General features: G+C 51.7%; 1 protein-coding gene across 2 annotated transcripts in view; it reads left to right on the forward strand.

The window, feature by feature from the left end:
* Pepd (peptidase D) overlaps nucleotides 1-20,733 on the forward strand; it is a 132,939-nt gene that overhangs the window by 64,845 nt on the left and 47,361 nt on the right. The gene's annotated exons all lie outside the window — the stretch shown is intronic.

Here is a 20,733-nt window from a genome sequence, read left to right on the forward strand (position 1 = left end):
GGAAATGAAAATCATTTTCTGAAATCGAGGTGTAGTAAATTGTGTTAAACCAATAAGACGTTAATGTTTGGACAAATCAGGCTCGCCCAGCGTCTGACTCCGGGCCCAATCAGGCAGTCCGTTTTACCAGCTCGTATTATTTAATGTTAGTGGTGTAACTGGCTTGTAGCTGGCTGGCACGGGGCTGGCAGCTGAATCAATTACCTGCAAACACTAATTTAGAGCATGCTCAATTGGCTGTGTAAGCAGGTCCCGGTTCACATTTACTACCAGGAGATTAATAACTTGATGCCGTTGACAGCCTGGGACCTTAATTGGGATTGCTGTCTCCCTCACTCCCAGCTGTGAAGGGGCTGTTTGGGGCCCTCTCATGACAGCTGTGTGTGGGGGGGGGTTTACTGTGAGTAACTTGAAAGACAGGTTCTGTGGGTATGACCATGTCCCATCGCCTTTCTCCTTCCCCCTCCCCACACACATGCAGACACACAGACACACACACACACACACACACACACACACGCCTCTCCTAGTGCGGGAGTCCCTCTTGGCCGACCTTCAGCCCTGCCTGGAACCCCCTCCACCAGGACTGGGGTTTTCTGGGTTCCTGTCCCAGGCAACAGCTCGCAGGGGTAGCCTCTTGTTTTCTTTTGGGCCTGTGTTAATGAAGAACTTGCCCAGCTGTGCCTCTTCAAAATTAAAGGTCTTATTGCTTTTTCCTGCCCTTTGGCCAAACGGAGTGAGTCATGTGTGTGCTGTCTTCAGGGTGCCCGCTGGGTCCAGATCTGGGGAGGAGGGGTGGGACGTAGCCCGAGGGCCTTCATCTCTTCATCACATGCATGCCACACTCTGTACACACTACACAGTGACGCCTACCGCCCATATGCCTGCACCCCCACACTCACACCACACAAACACAGCTTCTGTGTGCGTGCACACTCCACACACACCAGCATGCCTGAGTCACGCATCACATAGATACACATACACACACCTCTCGGAACTCCGTCAGCTCACCTCCAACTTGGATATTTCACCCAGGTCTGCGGTGCTGGGGCAGTCGGGAAGCTTCCCACGTACCAAGGGCTGAGGTTGCAAAGCCCCAGCCATACTCACTGCACACGGGCCCGGTTTTTTCTGTCTTTAAAGAGTTAGAAACTGGAAACCCTGTGGCCAGAGCTGCAGGGGAAAGCAGCCTGCAGCACATGGGCTTTGTGGACCCCTCACTCTGGGCAGGCAAGCATTGGCTGCCCTGGCCGTCAGCTAAAGCTGTTTCCAGCTCTCCTCCTCTTCCTGTTCCTTTTCTTCTTCCTCCTTCTCTTCTTCCTCCTCTCCTTCCTCCCCACCTTCCTCCTTCTCTTCCTCCTCCTTTTCCTTTTCCCTCTTCTCTTCCTTCTCCTTTTCTTTCTCCCCGATTTTCTTTCCCCCTTCCCCTCATCCTCATTCTTACTTCATCACCTTCCTCTTAGTTTTTTCATGTGGAAATGAAACACAGGACCTTTGCACCTAGGCAAAACACCACCACCTGACCTGAAATTCAAGAGCCTCCTTTGCTTGCCTTCCAAACACTGGTTTTAGACACTGTGCCCAGATACGCCCTTCCTTGTTCACCCATCCCTCTTGGCACATTGCCATCTCTGAAAAATGACCGCTGTGCCCACACTGTCCTCTTCTTGTTCTGGGGCTTGCCCACATGCTGTCTTCACTGGGCATGAGGTCAGACCTGGCCTTGTATGTCCATAGCAAGGGTTGGAACTCCTCATGGGTCATTCAACAAGATAGTTTTTGTTGATGGTGGATGTCCCTCAAGTGTGTTTCCTTCCTGGAAGAGTCCGGAGATGCCCTGCTTCCAGCTAAGTTACATTCTTATCTAATCTGGCCATGGCTGGACATCAGTGAGGCTGTCCTTGGTTTACTGTACTCTCCCTTGTAAAGGATACTTGGGTTTTGTGGAGATGGAGGTTTTGGGGACAAAACTGGGGTGCAGACTGTCTCAGACCTGGGCACCAGGGAAGAGGTGATTGACTGATGGTCCTTCTCTGTGAGCCTGGTGATCGTCCATAGGAGGTGCCGGTACTTCCGTATCAGACACAGCTGCATTTAGCCAAAGCTGAAGGGTGAGAGCTGTGGTACAGCTCATTCAAAAGGGATAGGCCACTGCGAACCCGCGCCTGCCTATGGGAAACCCTTCTTGGCCTTGATGGCCTGGTGTGGGTTTCTTGGTGTGGCATTTCCTTGGTAGCCCACCAGGACAGAGGTCAGCAATACCCCATCCCACCTTTACCCTGAATGTGCTCATGAGTGCGTGTGAGCATGTGCTTCCTGTAAATTTATAGTCAAGTGATGGACTCATCTGGGCTTTAGAGACAACACCAACTGAAGCAGGCACCCATTCCTGTGCCAGAGGTGTCAGAACCCAGTGAGGCCCATTGGGCATCTTTGTGGATCTGAACTGGTTCACCACCAAGGGGGTTCTGTTCATTTCAGATAATGTTTAGCATGAGTTTAAGTGTCTTCCTGGCTTGCTTGGAGATTGTATCAGGAGAGGATGTAGAATGTTATCAGCTGCCTTTTAAGTATCTCTCTTGGCCAAATTAGGGTACAGCTCCAACTTGTCTCTTCAAATGTCTTTAACATTTTTATTGTATCTCTACTTATGAGCGTCTGTATGTGAGTGTATGCCGTGTGTGTGTGTGGCGGGGGGGGGGGGGTCCTTGGAGGCCAGAGGAGGTCAGGAAATCCCCTGGAGCTGCAGTTAGACATGGTTGTGAACCACCTGGTGTGGGGAGTGAGATCCAAACTCAGGTCTTCTGCAAGAGCAGGAAGTGCTTTCGGGAAGTTTTATAGTAGAGAGTTGGGGGCACAGCAGAGAGTTCTGGGCACACGGGATTGTGTTGCTGACACGGCTGTGGACAGGCTCAGCCCCTCGGAGCAACACTGATACCGTTAGCTAATCTGTTCTAGGTTCCTTAGCTTTCACCCAGTGTCCTTTTCCTGGTTCAGGAGACCCTATGAAATCCATCCGTACTGTGTCCTGGAGTCCTCCGCTCTGGCAGTCCCTGGGACTGCCCTGGTTTGTGATGACCTTGACAGTTCTAAAGAGTCATGTTTAGGCCATTGGAAAGGCACCTCCCCACTTTAGTTCCTCGGGCTTAGCTGTTACGTCATACTTGTAGGAAGAAGATGAGATGTAGCCACCAGAAAATAGCAAGGCCGTGTGCTGTCATGTGGTGCGTCCCCCTTGGTGTCGCTCTAGGTCACCTGCCTAGGTGCCCTTTGTCCGGTTTCTCCCTATGAGGCGACGCACACCCCTTCCCCCACCTCCTCACTTGTGAGGCCTAGGTGCACACTGCTCTCTTCTCTCCTGGTTATTTACTCAATTTGTTATATGTGTCTCTAGTTAGATGCCTGGCTGTTTCATTTTAGATTTGGGGATGCAGCCTGAGCACAGGCTGTTCATCTCAATACCCAAGTCGTTCAGTGTTGAGTGTTGAAGGCTTTCACTCGGCTCTCGTGTCTCTTTGATAAACACCTGTCATTTTGCTCTCTGAGCACTCCCTTGGCTTTCTTTCTGATTGCAAGGTGCTCCAGGCTCATCTTGTACATTCTTTGTTCAAGCCCTCAGGGGAGACATTTCTCTGAGGAGTGCCGGTTGCTGTCACTGGAGAATCATGTCAGAAACCGGGGTCTGGGGGGCTGGAGAGATGGCACAGCAGGGAAGAGCACCCGCTACTCTGGCAGAGAAGCCGTGGGTTCCCAGCACCCACATGGTGGCTCACAGCTATCTGTAATTCCAGTTCCAGGTGATCAAATACCCTCTTCTGGTCTTCGTGGGCACCTGCACGCATGTGGTATACATACACATACACATAAAGTAATGACTAATTTTTTTAGGAAAACGACCAAGACTTAGCAGTGAGCACACCTCAGGTAACTGATGGCCACAGAGCCAGTTCAGCATCTCGGAACACACTGCTTTGCCGGGGTGCATTGCTGTTTTAAACAAGCTTGAGCTTGTGTCTGTCTGTCAGTGGGGGCAGGGGATTGTCTTGGAGTTTCTGTGGTTAGAGTCCCCAGAGATGGCTGTCCTGGGCTTGGCTTCCGGCTCTGCTACTTAAGCAGCTGCATGACATTGGGCAGGTTGGTAGCATCGCACCTCGATTTCCTCATCTGAGATCTTTGGTTATAACCCTTCATTGCCTGGCTGAGAGGATTCAGTGAGTGTAGAGGCTGCTTATAGTGACTTACTAACCACCATAAAGGGGTTGGCTCATTAGCATTCTCTGTTCACATTTTATATAGTATCAGAACAGAAGATTTGGGCTCCAGATGCCTCCCCCTCCCCATATCCCTTAGCTGTGTGGTCACCTTAGATCACAGGTTGGGGCAAGCCCATCTCCACCCCCAATTTTCTTTTTTGGGGGAACAGTATAGGAAGCACAAGGCCTGGCTGTCTCTGGTGTGGTGACAGTCCTGTGCCACTGTCAGACCCCATCTTGCGGGTGGGGTTCCCGCAGAGCTGACTCACTCCAGTTCTCACTGGAACACCAATGCAGTGTAGGCTCTTGGAAAGGTTTTGCTTTCTCCGAGGATTTCAAATCACCGTTTTCTGCTCCCCAGTTTTTAAAGTCTCTCCTATAGCCATGGTTACATTTCCCTTCACTTTCCTGCCTTGAGCCCACGTTCCTCCTCTATTGATCAGGTTGTAACAATCAGATCTGCTTTATTGGTCTTTTCTCCAGTCCTAAATTTCTTTTCTGACTCTGTTGTTTGTTTGACTCATGGGTTTTCAGTTTCACCATTTACTCCTTTCTCTTCTCTTCCCAATCCTTCTTTTCTGAACATCCAAGTTTTAACCTCTGTAGATGAATCTCAGCGCGCTCTCTCTCTTTTCTGATAATAAATGGATTTGGGCTAATGTGTTATTGAGTACAGCCTTGGTCATATTTCAGTAAGTTTTGATTGATTTGTTTTTTGACCCGAGAAATGAACTAATTCATTCCAGATTGATATATTTGGATTCTTCTTGGTTAACTTTTTGTTATTAGTTACTGGGTTTGTCACCATTTATAATAAGAAAATGTGGCCTTTGTTAAAAAAAAAACAAAAAACAATTAAATTTACTTCCAGTGTTTCTTTGTGCCTTATTTTATAGTATTTTTGTCAGTATTTTATAGAGCACAGAAGCTTGTTTAGTTTTTAATTTAGAGAGACTATTTCAGTGCACACTCATTGGGTTCTAGTCTCGTGTGTTCTTCCTCCTCTCAACTTGCATTTGCTCTCGGACCGAGACATGGGCTTTATGAAGTCCCCTCATGGGTGAAATCCCTTTAAACTAAAGAAATCCCTTTAAACTATTTGATCAGAGACTTGAATTTTATTTGTATCTGATTTTGTTGGTGGTGATATGTTTTCTTTGTGTTATATTTCTTGCTGTCTTTGTTCTCTTGTTTGTTTTTTGAGACAGGGTCTTTCTTTGTAGCCTCAACTGGCCCACCTACCTCTGCCTCCTGAGTGCTGGGATAAAAGGCGGGTGCCACCATATCTGGCGCTATTTGTTTTTCAGGTTGGTTGATTTATTTTTATGTGTGTGCAGGTTTGGTCTCCTTGTCAGGGCACCGCATGCACGCAGCTCCTGTGGGGTCTCCTGGAGCTGGGTTTTAACCAACTGTGAGCCGCCCCATGGGTGCTGGAAACCGAACCCAGGTCCTCTGCAAGAGCAGCAAACTCCCTTCACTGCTGAGCCATCTCTTCAGCCCGTGTTTGCTTGCTTGTTTCTTACTTGCTTTCTACTTTGTGGTGCTAGGGACAGATCCCAAGAGCCTGTTCACACAGAGCAACTGCTGTACTGCTGAGCCACACCCCTACCAGACCCGTATTTTATTTTATTTTGAGATAGGCTTCTCACGGGCCTGAAACTCACTGTACGTGCTAGCTGGCCAGCAAGCTCCTGGACCCACCAGGCTTCTCCTCCCCAGCTCCAGGCTTGTAGGCACAGAAATACCATACCTAGGTGTTTTTGTTTGTTTACTACATATGGGAAATGGGACTTGAACCCAGGTCCTCAGGATTGCCTGGCAAGCACTCTGCTGGCTAAGCTATGTCCCCAGCTCCTTTTCCTTTATTTTGATGTTTCCTGTTGCTTTTAAGTTGGAGTTTGCTGCAAATAGCTGGAAGGGCCTGCCTGTGCTAGCAGAGCCCTTCCCTGTGGTGGGCTGGGATGTAGCTCAGTGGTGGGACCCTGGCCTAGCATGTGCAAGGCCCTGGGTTTGGAACGCCCGCACTGCAAGAAAACAAAAATAAAAACAGACTTTTTTTATGTGACACATTTAGTGGGGAAACCGCATGCCTGTTCTGTCCCCTGCAGTTCCCGGATACTTTCTGGTTTCTGTTTTAACTTTATAGCTTTGATTTTTTTTTTCTTGCTGCTTTGAACAGCTGAAGTGTCCTCTGTGTTCTCTCCTGTGCATCCCATTTTCACTGCGGAGTCACCTGTAAATTAAGAAACAGATGACTTGCGTTTCTCTGTTGTCTATCTGTGTTAAAATTAAGTTCATATCTCTGTCTCAATTAAAGAGCTGGAACTTGAGTGTATACTTGCCTTTTAATCCCTTTTCCTTTTACCTCTTAGTTGTGTGGTCTTATGGTGGGTTTTATATGACTTATATTTCCTTGAATTACTTTCCTTGTGTGCATTGTTTTATAGTGATGTAAACTTGTGTTGCTAAAATCCTTGCCTGGCTTGGCGGTGGCGTGGAGGGATGAGGGGAGGGAGAGACACCCTCCTCCTCCCTCTCATTCCTTGACATCTGTGGCAGGTGGGAGAGTCGGGCCCCCAGGTTATGAGAGTGGGAGGACTGGCTACGCCCCTCACTGGCTGCAATACATAGGAGAGCGGGCTGCATCTTACTTGGGCAGTGGGGTAGAGCTGGCCCTGGTTGCAGGATTTGCTAGTGAGCCGCCCCGAGGGCATGAGAGCCGCTCAGATATCCCTCAGGCCCAGATCCAGGGCTTTGAAATGACCTACCCCACCTTAGGCCAATCCACCTTATTGATGAACCGCTAGGGTGCATGAAGAGGCTGATCCTACAGATCCAAAACCGCAGGATCTTCATGACACAGGACAACGGGATATCTGAGAGGGGTCCCAGTGAAGTGTCAGTATTGATAGAGTAGCAGAAGCCAGAGGCCTCGAACTAGACCAGCCAGTCATTGCAATGAACATTTGCAAGCAAAGAAGTGTGGCCTCACTACAGCTTCCATAATTTTTTCCCCAGTTGTTGGGGGGAGGGGAGAAGCACAGGAAAAGGGGAGATGACTAGAATTGGAGTGTGTGATGCAAATTCACAAAGAGCCAATACAAAGTTTTTAAAAACTCCTTTCCTGGGGGAGACATAAACAAAGTCTACCTCAACAATAAACCGAGGCCCTGGTCCGTCCAAGCTCACTCTAGGAAACCAAGGTGTTTATTAGGCTTGCAGAGCGATGGATGGGGCAGGCAGGCAGGAGTGTGGGTGACACTAGAAGGTCTGTACCTAGCGCAGTGGCATCCCTGTGGCCGTAGGCACGGAGAACCCTTCTTTGGTTCTTCTCAGCCTGTGTACTTCTGACCCCTCCCCAAGGCCAAATGTGATTCCGGCAGAATTAGATACGCTGGCTGGCAGGAGTGGTTGGACAGTCTGGCGTGAGTCTCCTGATGCGCCGATGTCCCCTCCCTGAGCCCCACTGTGATGTCTTTTGCAAGTGGGCACCGCTGAACTCTGGCTTGGGAGATAGTCCGGTACAAGCACCTGAGGCTCTCTTAGTAAAGGCCTCGTGTGCCTCGTGCTTTTGAAGTCTTGGCTCGGTGTTTTGAGCGTCTCATACGTGTAAATCTTCTGTGATCAATGATGGCATAAATGGTTTCCCCAAAATAACTGACTTGTCTTTGACAAGTTACATGCTCTTTTTTAGAGCACTTTTAGTCTTCCTGCCTAGACAGATGCCCCTAGGATTCTTAAGAGAGAGATGGTTTCCCGTGGCTCTGTCATGGTGCTAATCAGACAGATGATGTTCCTGGAGAGTCTGAGGTGAATCTGTCCCCCTGCCAGTCACTGGAAGACCAGTCAGGGAGGCTCTCTGAACCTAGGCCTGAGCAGGGCCCTGGTAAAACTCCGTTTTTCAGCTGGCGGGTAGCACCTTAGGTAGCAAGATTCAGAGCACTAGGTTCTGACTTGGGCCCATCAACACTGGTCAGAGGAGCAACCACATGTAACATAGGAGCAGATGAGGGAGGAGGGACAGCAGAGCTGCTGCTGACCATCTTCTGGAACAGGCTTGTGCAGCCAAGCCTGTTGCCCACAGGCTGCTCTGCCTCCACTGTCCTGGGCTGGCAGTCCTACTCAAGTGACAGTGTCACATGGCACATTGTTACTATCATTAAACCCACAGCAGCAAGCCTGCAACCCCTCAGGTCAGGTGATCTCAGACCTGTGACGGAATGGTTTATCATGCCTCTCTGAACGAGTCCCGACATCTCTCTGAGGCTTCCTTCTGTGTTAAAGGAATATGGTGTGGGCAGAAGCCATGCTCTTCGGTCAAGGGCTGTCTCTGTCAGCCCCATCAATGCCTGTCTTTGTCTCTGGTGCTTCTTTAAAATCCCTGCTCTCACAGACTTACTCCAGGACAGCCGTCTAAATCAGGGTGGCCACGAACTCCCAGAGATCTTCCTCCCTCCGCCCCCTAGGGTTTCACTAAATTGTCCTGAATGACCCTGAACTTACTCCCTAGGTCAGGCAAGCCTAGAATGAATGTGCGCTCCTTCTGCCTCTGCCTTCTCAGTAGCAGGAGTGACAGCCTTTACCACCAAGCTACCCCCATCATAGCAAAGGCCAGAGCTCATATTCCAGCGGCCTCTGGGTTCTTCTCAGTAGGACAGCCTCAGTTTGGTCCATAGAGTGTTTTTTTTTGGGGGGGTTGTTTTGTTTTTATAATAATTTTTAATTTTTTTTGAAATTGTAATTATATTACATCATTTCAGCCAGGCATGGTGGTGAAACACCTTTAAGCCTAGACTTGGGAGTAGTGATAGTAGCCTTCAGGTGCAGGACACGGCTTCCCCACAACCCTCCCCAGCCCCCACCCATGCCCCTAACCCTCCCCACGCCCCTTCCTAACCTTCCTTCCACCAGCCCCTCCCAGCACCTTCCCCTCTATTCCCCCTCTACTCCAGGCTGACTTTTCCCATCACCCTCAGAATGGTGAGTCTCTCCTAGGTAAAAAAGATTTCTCATACCAATGTCTCTATCAAGAGAGGCGGAGAGGGAGAAGTCTAAAGGGTCACATATTTTTTTTTTTTTAAGAAAATGGCTGTGCTGTGGGCAGAAAATAAAAAGGCCTTTGCGTTTTATGCTTAAATACCGGGCGTGCTCTGCTCCTGCCAGGGTCCTCCAGGCCTCGGAGTCAGCTCTGCTTTCACCCAGGAGCCCCCACCTTTCCTAACACACTCCCAAAGGGGTCCCCTGGTGTAGATCCCAGGCCCGTCTCAGAAGGGCTTGCTCCTCCTCCTTGGACTATCAGGAGCCACTGTGGTGCTGTGGGGGGTCTGGGAGGGCTGCTCCAGAGGAAAGGTGCTGTCAGTTTGGCTCCCGGAGCAAGCAGACGGCCACGATTAGCTGCCAGCTTCCTTGCGGGTTTTTAGAGAATTCTCATCCAGACCTTGTACATGCCAGTGCAAAACGACGCTCCCTGTGGGAGCAATTATTCCGGGCCGGGAGTTTTTTTCCTCCCAGCTCTGAATTCCGTGGACGTCATGATGGGTTTAACCCTGGAACTTTGAAAGGCGTTTCCGTATCTCCACTAGACACGTCTGCTCCTGAAACCTGGAGTCAGTTTTTGTGGCACATGGGGGTGGGGTGGGAATCCTCCTGTAGAGACCTCCGTTCTTGGGGCAGTGAAGCCTCCCAGGCTGGGCTAGCCGCTGCCCTGCCCACAGCTAAGGCTGTGTGTGGCTTCCCTCAGTCAAGGAATATAGATGGTGAATGTGTGAGCCCTCGGCTTCTTAAGCATCTGTCCAAGAGCGTGCCGGGGAATGGCACCCAGACTCCCATAGCTACCCTAGAACGAGTAGATGAAGCGTGCCTGGGGCAGTCTGCCAGCATGCCAGGCCACCTCCCCCTGCTTGCCACAGTGCCTACGGCTGCCACACAGTGAGTGACCCCCACACACTGGAGAGTCTGAAGAGGCTGGGACACCCCAGGGAGCCAGCTGCTGATGGTGGTGAATGATGCCCAGTGCTGTTTCCAGGCCCTGGGCGGGGCTGTCAGGATCTCGCCCTGTCTGCAGGAATGGTGCTGTGTTTGCCAGGAATCGGAGGTTTTAGCCACTTCGGGAGCCTAGCAGGGGTTTTGGGTACAGGGAAGGACCTGTAATGGGTGCTTGCTGGTTACAGACCTATCCAGCTGCCTTCACATGAGTTCTACACTCTTCGACAAGCTCTTTCTGTACAGGAAGAGTCCATAGCCTTACCTCTCCATCCCTGCCTGATCCTGCATTTCCCTAGGGCTGCACAGTGTGAAACACACACACATACACACACATACACCACACACACACACACAGACATACATTCACCACATACACTCACACACTCACACTCACACAGGCCTCTTGGCACTCATTCTGCAGACACAGTATCTCTGGCAGCAGTGACTGTATAACAGCAGTCTTTAATAGCACTCTGGGTCCTTCCAATTTGTGAGTGGCTAGCCTGGCCTTTTGTGTCTGGGCCAGGGTTAGTGCTGTTCCCATGTCACTCAGCCTTCAACAGCAGCACTGTGGCCTGCTCAGAGTCTTCTCTGGGAAACCCTATCTAGGATTAGGTGTTTTGTGGCGCTCCCAGTATGGAGTTCCAGGGCTTCTTGGTAGAAGGCTCTTAATGTCTTTCCCGCCCCTTGCCATGCCAGTGCCTGGGAAGCTGAACCTGGCTAAGCTTCGTTTGTGCTGTTTTATTTTCTACCTGTTCGTCCAAGCAAGAGGAGCAGGCTCAGCTCCTTCCTAGACAGCTGGTGGCATGGGGAGAAAGATTCACCTGAAAGCTGTATGAGCCCCCATGGATGGAGAAGGCCTAACCACCACTGTGAAGGGAGGAAGCGGTTCTCTGCCTGCAGAGCCTTGCCCTGGGATGAGCAGCCACAGCTGAGCATGCCCTGAAAGAGAGCTTTCTAGGCTGGGGGAGGGGAGTTGCCAGCAGCAAGGCTGGGGGTAGGGTTCCCTTGGGATACAGTATGCAAACAGGGTGCCTCCTCCCTCCCTCTAACCAGTCAGCTGGCATATGCCCTGAGATTGTCAGTGGCACAATGCAAGGGGCAGCAGGGGCCTGGCCTGGCTTGGACATGCATCAGCCTCGCCATTCGACCCAGGAAAACACTGCAGAGGGCATGTGGCTCCAGGGCATGCCAGAAGAGCAGCAGCATGCTGGCCAGTGCTGGCCCCTTATGCCGGCTTATGCAGAAGCAGCTTTCACAGTCTGTATATTTCTAGCCACAGCCAGAGTCTTTGAATCATTTATCTCATCAGCTCTCCTTAAAGCCGGAGAAGGGTAGAAATTCATCTGGGTCCTGAGAAAAGAGCCTAGAAGAAAAAAGTGTCTGGTGGTGGCCGTGATGGGTGGCGTGCCTGGAGATAGTGCTGGTGGCTGGGAGATCAAACAGCTGAGAAATGGTTTTGTAGGAAGAACCTGGGGAATTCTAAGTAAATAATGAGGAGTGACTCTTTTTTGATTTACGGCGAGGCTTGGCAATCAGTCTAGAATGCTTTGAAGAGGAAAGAAACGAATCCAACAGGCTTGGAATCTGGTTAGGATGAGTAGCCCTTGCAGGGTGGGGTGGTCAGAACCCCAGCTGGGGACAAACAGGTCCTCTCCTCTGTCCTGAAGATCCAGGTCTCTCCTGCACAGTGTCAGGGACTGGCCTGGAGGAGAGCTCCTGTCTTTTTACTGACTCCTCCTAAGGTATTAACCCTGACCCAGGAAAAATTCTAGTTTAGAATTCAAGTCAGGGTAATTCGGGTGCCCTGATGTACCTGGGGACCCTTCTGTCACCCCTCTGACTTAGAGGTACAGTTACTGGTCAGCTCAGACAGACTGGGAGGTTTAACAACAGAGATTTATTTCTTATGATTCTGGAAGCTGATAGTCCAGGATCAAGGAGTCAAACCATGTCCATGTCTTCTGGAGCTGGAGTTACAGGCAGTTAAGAGCTACCCCATATGGCTGCTACAAACCCAACTCAGATCCTTTGCAAGAACACTACATTCTTAACCTCTGAGTCACCTCTTCAGCCCTGGGTATCATCTACTTTCTTCAAGGCTGGCTTCTGGGGCTGGGCACACAGGTGACATCCAGAAGGGCGACATAGGGAGAGTGTCTTAATCACTCTTCTGTTGCTGTGAAGAGACCCCATGGGCAAGGCAGCTCTTATAAAAGAAAGCATTTAATTGGGGTGCTTACAGTTTCAGAGACTTAGTACATTTTCATTATGGCAGGGGTCTTGGCACCGGAGCAGTCGCCGAGAGCTATATCTTGATCCGGAGGGGGTGGGAGCAAAAGAGAGAGCGAGAACGTGGAGAGTGAGAGAAAAAGACCCTATGCCTGGTTGGAACCTCAAAGCCCACCCCCAGTGACACACTTCCCCCAACCAGGCCATAGCTCTTAATCCTTCTCAGTGGCACTCCCTGATAGCTGAGCATTCAAATATATGAGCCTCTGGGGGCCATTCTCTTTCAGAGCATCACAAAAGGGAAACTTGATAGTAAAAAAACATCTTTGTCCAGGAAAACAAGGCGCTGGCTTTGTCCCTGCCCGTCATGGGAAGGTGTGCCACAAAAGGAGTGAGCGAGGCCTTGAGGGGAGGAGAAGGGTGGGCAGCCGAGCCAGTTCTCAGTACCGCTCACAGCAAAGTGAGCCGAGCTGCTCCTATCAGCTGGGGATGTGGCTCTGGGCGGCCAGTGGATGGGAGGAAGGTGCTGAGAAGGCTGGCGAGTGTGTCTGAACAAGATGAGGAAGAACAGTAGGGAGTCCCAGCTGCCAGGGGCGGCTTTGGCTGGTGAGCATGGGAAGCGACCCAGGCAGTCCTGGGCACCCTGCCTTGTGTGTTGACATTATTCCCTGCCTCCTGTAAAACTCAGAGGCTCTGCCTTCCAGCCATACTTTTATGAGCTTCATTAATGTGGACAGGGAGGAGTCCCCCAGGACTCTGGTGCTACAGTAAGACACATACACACATACACACACGTGCAGATACACACACACACGCACACACATGTGTGCAGGGTTGGGGTCGGGTCGACAGTGAACATCATGAGAATACCCATGAAACATAGTCTGTGTCTGCACAGCTCTCAGCTCAGAGCAGGCTGCTTCAGCCTGTCATTACGGAGCATCTCCTGGGTATTGTGAAGTCCATGGATGCAGTAATGAGGAAAGGGTCCAGCTCCACCCAGCACAGGTGCGCTGGTTGCTTCTTCCATCCGTGTGACGTGGCAGAAGCCACTTAAAGGAGGAGAGGTTTGGCACACAGTTGAGATGTGGCGAAGGGTGTGTGGCTGCTTCGTAGTTTGGTGAATCAGAAGCAGAGAGGTTGGGCCAGAAGCAGAGGTGGATATATGGCCTTCAAGAACCACCCCGAGATAGTTTTGGGACCTTGTTCAAAAGGCCCCAAAACTTCACTCAAACAGCGCCACTGGCTGAGGACCAGGTATTCAAATACTTAAGCCTAATAGGGGACATTTCAGACTCCATAGCCACAGTTCTTGGGACTTCCAGTGGACATGCTGAAGACCTGGTTACAGGCCAGTTCTGGTCTGGACCCCATATGTGTCTATAATTAAAGGAGGGTATGAGGCATCAGAGCTTCAAAGCTGCCCCGAGAGCATAGTGGCCATTATTAAGCTCCTTTAATGGTTGAGGAACAAAGAGGCTGAGTAACTTGTCCATGTCCATGCCAGAGACAAACTGGGGAAGCAGGATTCGGAGGTTGGCTGGCTGTCAGCCCTGGGGTCTACTGCCAGGCCTACGGCGAGGCCTAGCACCCAGCAGTGTGAGTATCCCCGTGAGGAGGAGGGATGAGGCTGCACGAGGAATGAGATCCGCAACTCCTCGCCAGGCACATGGCGGGAGGTGGAGGGGATCGGCCGCTCAGGGCAGCGTCAGATCTGGGTCACAGTCACCTGGGTCTGTGTGTCCTGCCAGCAGCCGTGCTTCCTGGGGATGTGGTTGTCACAGCCCAGGGGTTATCAAGGAATCAGGTCCGCGCTGCTGGGATGACAGATAAAGGGCATGTTGTTGGTGTTGCAATGAGGTGTGTGTGCCAGTTGGTCCCCATTCTCAGACAGGCCGTAGCCTCACCATGAAGATGTCAAATGCCTGCATGGGCTTCTTCGGAGGCCATCTCAGGAAGCCTCAGGGCTAGTGTCTCTGGCCTTCCCAGAAGCAACAGAAACCACTGGGTTTGTTTTCCCTTCAAGAGCAGGGGAGAGAGCCTGTTTGTCTGTCTGAGTCGGGATCTTTCTGTGTAGTCACATAGCCCAGTCTGGCCTCTAGTGCCCAGGCTTCCCACCCGTGAGCCCTGAGTACTGGCTTTACAAACACCACCACCCCTGCCCCAGCCAGGAGAGTCCACTGTTGTTTCCACAGACCATAGGTGGCCCCGAGTCAGCCAGGAATCACACCTCTGGGTTTCTGATTCAGAAAGCTCTTGTTGCCGAGCAGTTCAGCAGGTGTCCCCCCATCCTTGCCGGGAGGGTGGTCTGGTTCCTACTGCCTGGCAAGAGTGTCTTCAGGCTGCCTGCGCCGGTTTATTAGATCACAAAGACTTACAGAAGTGTCAGGCCCTCTTCTGGGAGCCGGGGAGACAAAAAGCGGGGAAAATCTGTCCGTAACGCTCTAGGAGATAAATCAGGTAAAGAAGTCAAATGTGGTATGCGTCTGGTGACAAGTCCAGTGCCAGAAACTGAAGTCGGGGAAGGTGACGGGGGAATGTTGGAAGCCATTTGCCATTAGCTGCATTCGCGGCTGTCACTGTGCCACAGCTGAGGCGAGAGGCCTGTGAGGAGGGAAGGTTATTTTGGCTCACGGTTGCAGTATTTCTGGTCCACGATCCAGTGGCTGCATGGCTTCAAGCCTGTGACAAGGCAACACCCCGTGGAAGCACGCGGCACAGCAGCCGTGTTTCCCACAGAGAAAGGGACAAGCGTCTCATTGTCCCCACTAAGGCCATGTGCTTACTGACTTGAAGACCCCAGCCAGGACCTCCTCTTAAAGCGTCCATCACCAAAGGCACCAAGCCTTGTGGATCGTAGGTGGTGCTAAAGGCCTGCTGTAGATGCATCGGCCTAGTGAGACCTAGTGAGGTGGCAAGAGGCCCCAGGCTGTCAGAAGAGAGAGGGGGCTTGCGGATAGGAGGGCAGGGGCTGGGGCCGCAGGGAGCTGAGCAGAGACTTGGTGAGGCAGGCTTCGAGGACCAAAAGCTGAAGCAGGGAATTTGTGAAGGGGCCTAGACTCAAGATGAAAGAGATGAGGGGGGATCAGGGGCAGAGAGCGGGTTGACAGTACACACCCCTTTCTCCCAAGGTCTCAGAAACACACCACAGTAGGATTTCACCCTTCACTCACCGGACACAAGTGCGGTGAGCTCAGAGCAGTCCCGAGGAGAGTCCTCACCTCGAAGAGCTGATCGCTTCCCCATGGCCCCATAGAGACCCCTCCTCTGCTGGTCATCCCCAACACACGCCCTAGCATTTCCCGGAGGCCCAAGGCATGTTCGGCTAGGCAAATTGTATATGAATGGTCGGGAGGAATTGCCCAGGGACCCTCCCCACACCCTCTTAGGAAGGGCTGTCATAGTTCACAGGCTCAGTCTTGGTGGACATTTCCGAGTAGGCACAGCTGATCTCATGAAGACGTCGGCAGTCTGGCTCCAAGCACCTGACAGCAGCTGTCAGAGTGGACAAGAAAAGGGGCAGGGCCAGTGTTCTCTGATGAATGAACAGCTGCACATGTCAACTTGCTGCTGAATGAGGCGGGAAAGGCTAAGAGAAGGGACCCTCCACCACATGGGGAAACTGAGGCAGCAAAGGAGAGACCTGAAGAGCATGTGGCAGAAAGGTTTACTTCCGGCCCTGGATACCACCCCCATGGCACACCACATGGGAACATAGGATTTCACTGAAAAGGGTCGCATGACCCTGGGCTGTGCTCGAGGGAAAGGCAGCGTTGAGTTTGCATCTAGAGAGTGGTTCAGTAGATAAAGGGGCCTGCCACCAAGCCTGCTGACTCAGTTCAGCCCCCACACGGTGGAAGAGACTAACTAACTTCCTCAAGTGTCCTCTCTGACCTCCACACTAAATAAATAAAGTTTTAATTCTTTGTAAAAAGCATGTATTGGAACCAGTGTTCGGCATTCCCTCCAGGGAGGTAGCACCTTCACGGTTGTGACTTGACTTTCTCACAAGACGGAGTGACAGCTGGCGGGCCCTTCACAGGGTAGGGATAGGATAGCCTGGCCAAGGCAGCCCCGGGTTTTGAATCTGTGTTCACTTGAATTGTCTGCGGTGGACTTTGCTTTGTCTATAAAGTTTTTTTTTTTAGTTGTGTATACTGGGCGGGGCAGGTCCACAGGCACACAGGTGTCTCTGGAGGCCTCAAGAAGGCACTGGATTCCCCTGGAGCTACAAATACAAGCAGTTGTGGGCTGCCCAGTGTGCATGCTGGGAACTGAGTTCAGGCCCCGTGGTGGGCTTGGGTTGGTACCTTCTCACTGAGGAAATTTCTTTCCTAAAAGGCTTCGACAGGGCTGGGCTTGGTGGTACCTACTATCTTAGTGCATGGAGTATAGGCAGGAGGATTGAGGCAAGATCAGCCTGATCTCAAAGAGTTCTGGCCATCAGACAAGGCCCAGTGAAGGTCTTGGCCTCACCTATCCTAGAGCATGAGGCAAGGGAGGACCTTTTGACATCTTTTTCCTGGTGTCCCACAAACATCAGTTTTTAACAGCCACAAAGTCAGGGCCTGGCCTAGGAGGGGAAGCAGCCCACCGTGTTGGCCTGCAGCCGAGCAGAATCGCAGACAGGTGTGGCGTCTTCTGCTGAATGGGTACAGCGTGAGTCCCGTGAGAGTTGGGGCATCTGCCCATCAGGTCCTTCCTAGTTCTTGACACTACCGGTCTTGTTCGTTAGTGACACCCTTGACGCTTGTGTCTGGGCATATGGTCAGCCAGAGGGATTTGGGGGTGAGCCCCCCAACTGTTGAGACTCACTGACTGCTTTCAGGCCTCCTGCCTCATACCCCACCCTTGCACACTTCACTGCATTGTTCTCCCGTCATCCCCAGACCCCCCCCCTTTTTTTTTTTGCCCTTTCCTTGGCTCTGCTATGACTTCGCCGTTTCTGGGAACAGGGTAGGAATCAGACCTCACGAGTTACCAGAAATGTAGGCTGCCCCTCCTCATGCAACACATGATGAGAATGTGTTACAGTGAGTGAGAAAACAGACCCCAAAGCATGTGTTCGGTGTGTTTTCAGAAGTCAGCGTCTGAGCTGCTGGTCATGACTCCTCCCCCTTGAGAATCCCCCCAGTAGCATCACGGCCTGCTCACCTGTAGTAGGCAGTTGGCTGGATTTATGCCAATGGGCTCCTCACGTAGCAGTTAAGAAAGAAATTCATCGTTTTGCTATAAAACATCAAACCTGTCATGACCTAAACGATTATGACAGCAGAGGGTTCAACCACAGTCTAAAATTCTAGCTTTATTTATGACACTTGGAGGTCTTGTGTCTACAGCATCTCCTTAATCCAGTCTACACCCAGAGTGCTGTCTCCTGGGCTTGCCCGGATGTCTCCCGGGGCTGTTAATAACTGCTCCTCCAGGCGCCCTGTTTGCCGACGGAAAATCCATCTGAGGTTTTACATGTCACGTGGCTGTTAAAACTTGATGTCTCCTTATTGATGTCACCGGTTCCTGCCAAATACTTAGGGACAAATAAAAGTAGCTGGACCTAGAGACAAGCAGAAAACCATTTGTTCATGAAATTGCCAGCCAATTGATTTTGACAGTTAAACAAGCCATCATTTAAAAGAATCTTGAAAGGAAAAAGTTGACAGTTGTGAGACAGGATTATTCGGGGTTTTGTGCCAGGGCCCAGGCGATGCTGCCTTTCTGTGGGTGGACACCCATTTGGCCTGGAGGCCTGCCACTTTTTCAGGCTCTGTGCGTGCACGCTAGCCAGGAACTTGCTATTGTAGACCAGGCTAGCCTCAAACTCATAGAGATCTGCCTACCTCTGCCTGCTAAGTGCTAGGATTAAAGGTGTGTGTCACCATGGCTGGCTCAGGCTGCAGTTTTTGCTAAGGTCACTGATCCTCTGACACACCTCTGGATTCCTACTTGCCAATCGTTCTGAAGGAGCCACCAGCCCAAGGTCTGGCCTCCAGGCCCGTCCCACGGCTGTGTTCTCCTGGCACATAGCTTCTGTCTCGTTATGTTCAACATTGACGTGGAAGGCCTTCTCTTCCATAGCCCTGGGGCCTGGGTTTACCATGTTGTCATTGCACTATGTGGCTGGCAGGCACATAGTAGGTCTATAGAAGGGTTGCCTGCAGACGTGACAAATGAGCCTCAGAGTGTCAAGGGCCAGTGGAGTACGGCATGATAGCTGTCTGCCACCGCTTCTCTCTCGGGATCTGCTGAGATACAAGCATAGGTACCCGAGTGCCCCTACCCATGCCCCGTTCCAGAGATGCTGGTTGTGTTCTGGCTGTCCTCCATAGTGATTGGCAGGCAAGCAAGTGGGGGAAGATGACATAAACACTAAGATCGGTTTTTCCACACAGATGTTAGTTTGCAGTGTAGGAACCATGCTAGTGAGCTCTGGCCAGCAGGAAGAGGACAAAGGGTATCTTGGAAGAGTGTTGCCCGTGGTCTCTGGGCCCGTGGCCCAGGGCCACACACGGTGGGGCAGTTGTCTCTTCAGGTGAGCGTGACTGTAGCCATCTTGGATAAGCAGCAGCATCCTGGCATGGGCCACTAGGAGATACTGAGAGAGGTGGGGTGCTCAGGGCCTGGCTCTGGTCTTCTTTCTCCCACTCTCTTCATTGTCCTCATCCCCCACTGTCCTCATTTCTTTTCCCCCTCTCTTTCTTTTTCCCCACTCCTTCCTCTTTTTCCCCTTTCCCTTCATTCCCTCCACTTCCCTCATTCTCCTTCCTCTTCACACTTCTCATCCCAGCCAGAAGTAGCACAAGATGGGACCAGCAGTGACTTGAACATGGTTTATGCAGAGGCCTGGCCCTGCATTTGCAGTGTGGATACCTGTTGGGCCTACAACTCTCCAGAGAGTGGCCTCTCAGTCCTGTGAGGCAGGGTTGGTTACTAACAGGAAGAGCTGCTAGGATTGCCTTCTTGGGCTCACACTTCCTGGCCACTCTTACCCATGTCCCCGCCACGTGATGTCATCTGCTATGTTGAGATGCAGTGAGGTGCTCACCAGAAGCAGCCAGTGTCTTCTTGGGCTTCTAAACCCACGAAGTAAATACATAAGTCTCTTTGCTTTATAAATTTCCCAGCCTTGGATACTTGCTGTAGCAACAGAAGACAGACTGAGGTGAGACGGAGAGGTCAGAAGGAGTCCAGGGCTGACCTTAGCTGAGCCTTTCCCGGTCTGCACCTCCCTCTCGTCCTTTTGCTGCTCTCGTCCTCCGTGCCCACTCTACCTGTTTGCAGTTTCCAGAGTGTTCAGTGCCAGACACCTGAAAGAAGAAACCTACTAAGGGCCCACAGGGAGCTTCTACACGTCATGAGCACCCCATGGGGCGGTGTCCACAACCCAGCTGGGGGACATCACAGGAAGGTGGCCAAGTGTGTGGTGAAGTGAGGGTTGGGGCACCGGTGTGCCCGCAGCCTTCAGCCGTTCTCGTCCCTGGATCCTGCGAGGCTTGCCCACGCACGTGGACAGCTAGGAGACACACAGCCTAGAAAAACAACCTCTAGAGCCCTCGTGCTCACACTGATGAGGCAGCAGAGGCTCGAAGGACGTGCTTGAAGATCTAGGGCCCCAACACCAGGGCAGCCATACCCAAGGCCAAGCGAGGGAGTGGGTTCTGCAGGCAATGGGAAGTAATTCCAAGTCCCCCAATAAACTGTGTCCCCCAAGACTTTTGTTCCTGGCTGTAGCTGAGAGGGGGGGCTTGTCTCCCACTTAGGCCCTGTCCTCTCTGAGAGGCCAAGGGGGGGAGATGACAGGAGCTCACCCACGGGCTCACTTGTCCTGGGGCTTCCGCTTGGCTCAGGTTCTGTTTTCCATCATATTAATTGCATTTATTCATAAACTGCTGAAACTGGCTTCTGGGGCCCCAATTTCCCAAGGCCCCAGGCTGTCACAGCAGAGGCTCCTCTGTGTCGGCGTGCCAAGGGTCCCTCATGGTTTTGGGTCAGGATCAGACATTTGCATAGCCAAAGGGCCTTGGAGGGCCTTGGAGCTTGGAAATGAAAACAAAAGACGCCCCGGCTTAGCAGCTTCTGCAGCCACCGCCGAGGGTGCTGGAAATGCCGGCTGGATGAGGGGGGCCACCCCCACCCACGCTCACCAGCCTCTTCCTATTCCAGCCTGTGCCTTTGATCATCTTTCCAATTTTTCCCCTGAATTTTGGTTTTTATAAGTTGTGGAGCCGCGAAGGGACCCAGGGCCTTGTGCATGCTGGGCAGG

This window comes from Meriones unguiculatus, chromosome 14 (genome assembly GCF_030254825.1).
Source record: "Meriones unguiculatus strain TT.TT164.6M chromosome 14, Bangor_MerUng_6.1, whole genome shotgun sequence".
NCBI lineage: Eukaryota > Metazoa > Chordata > Mammalia > Rodentia > Muridae > Meriones > Meriones unguiculatus.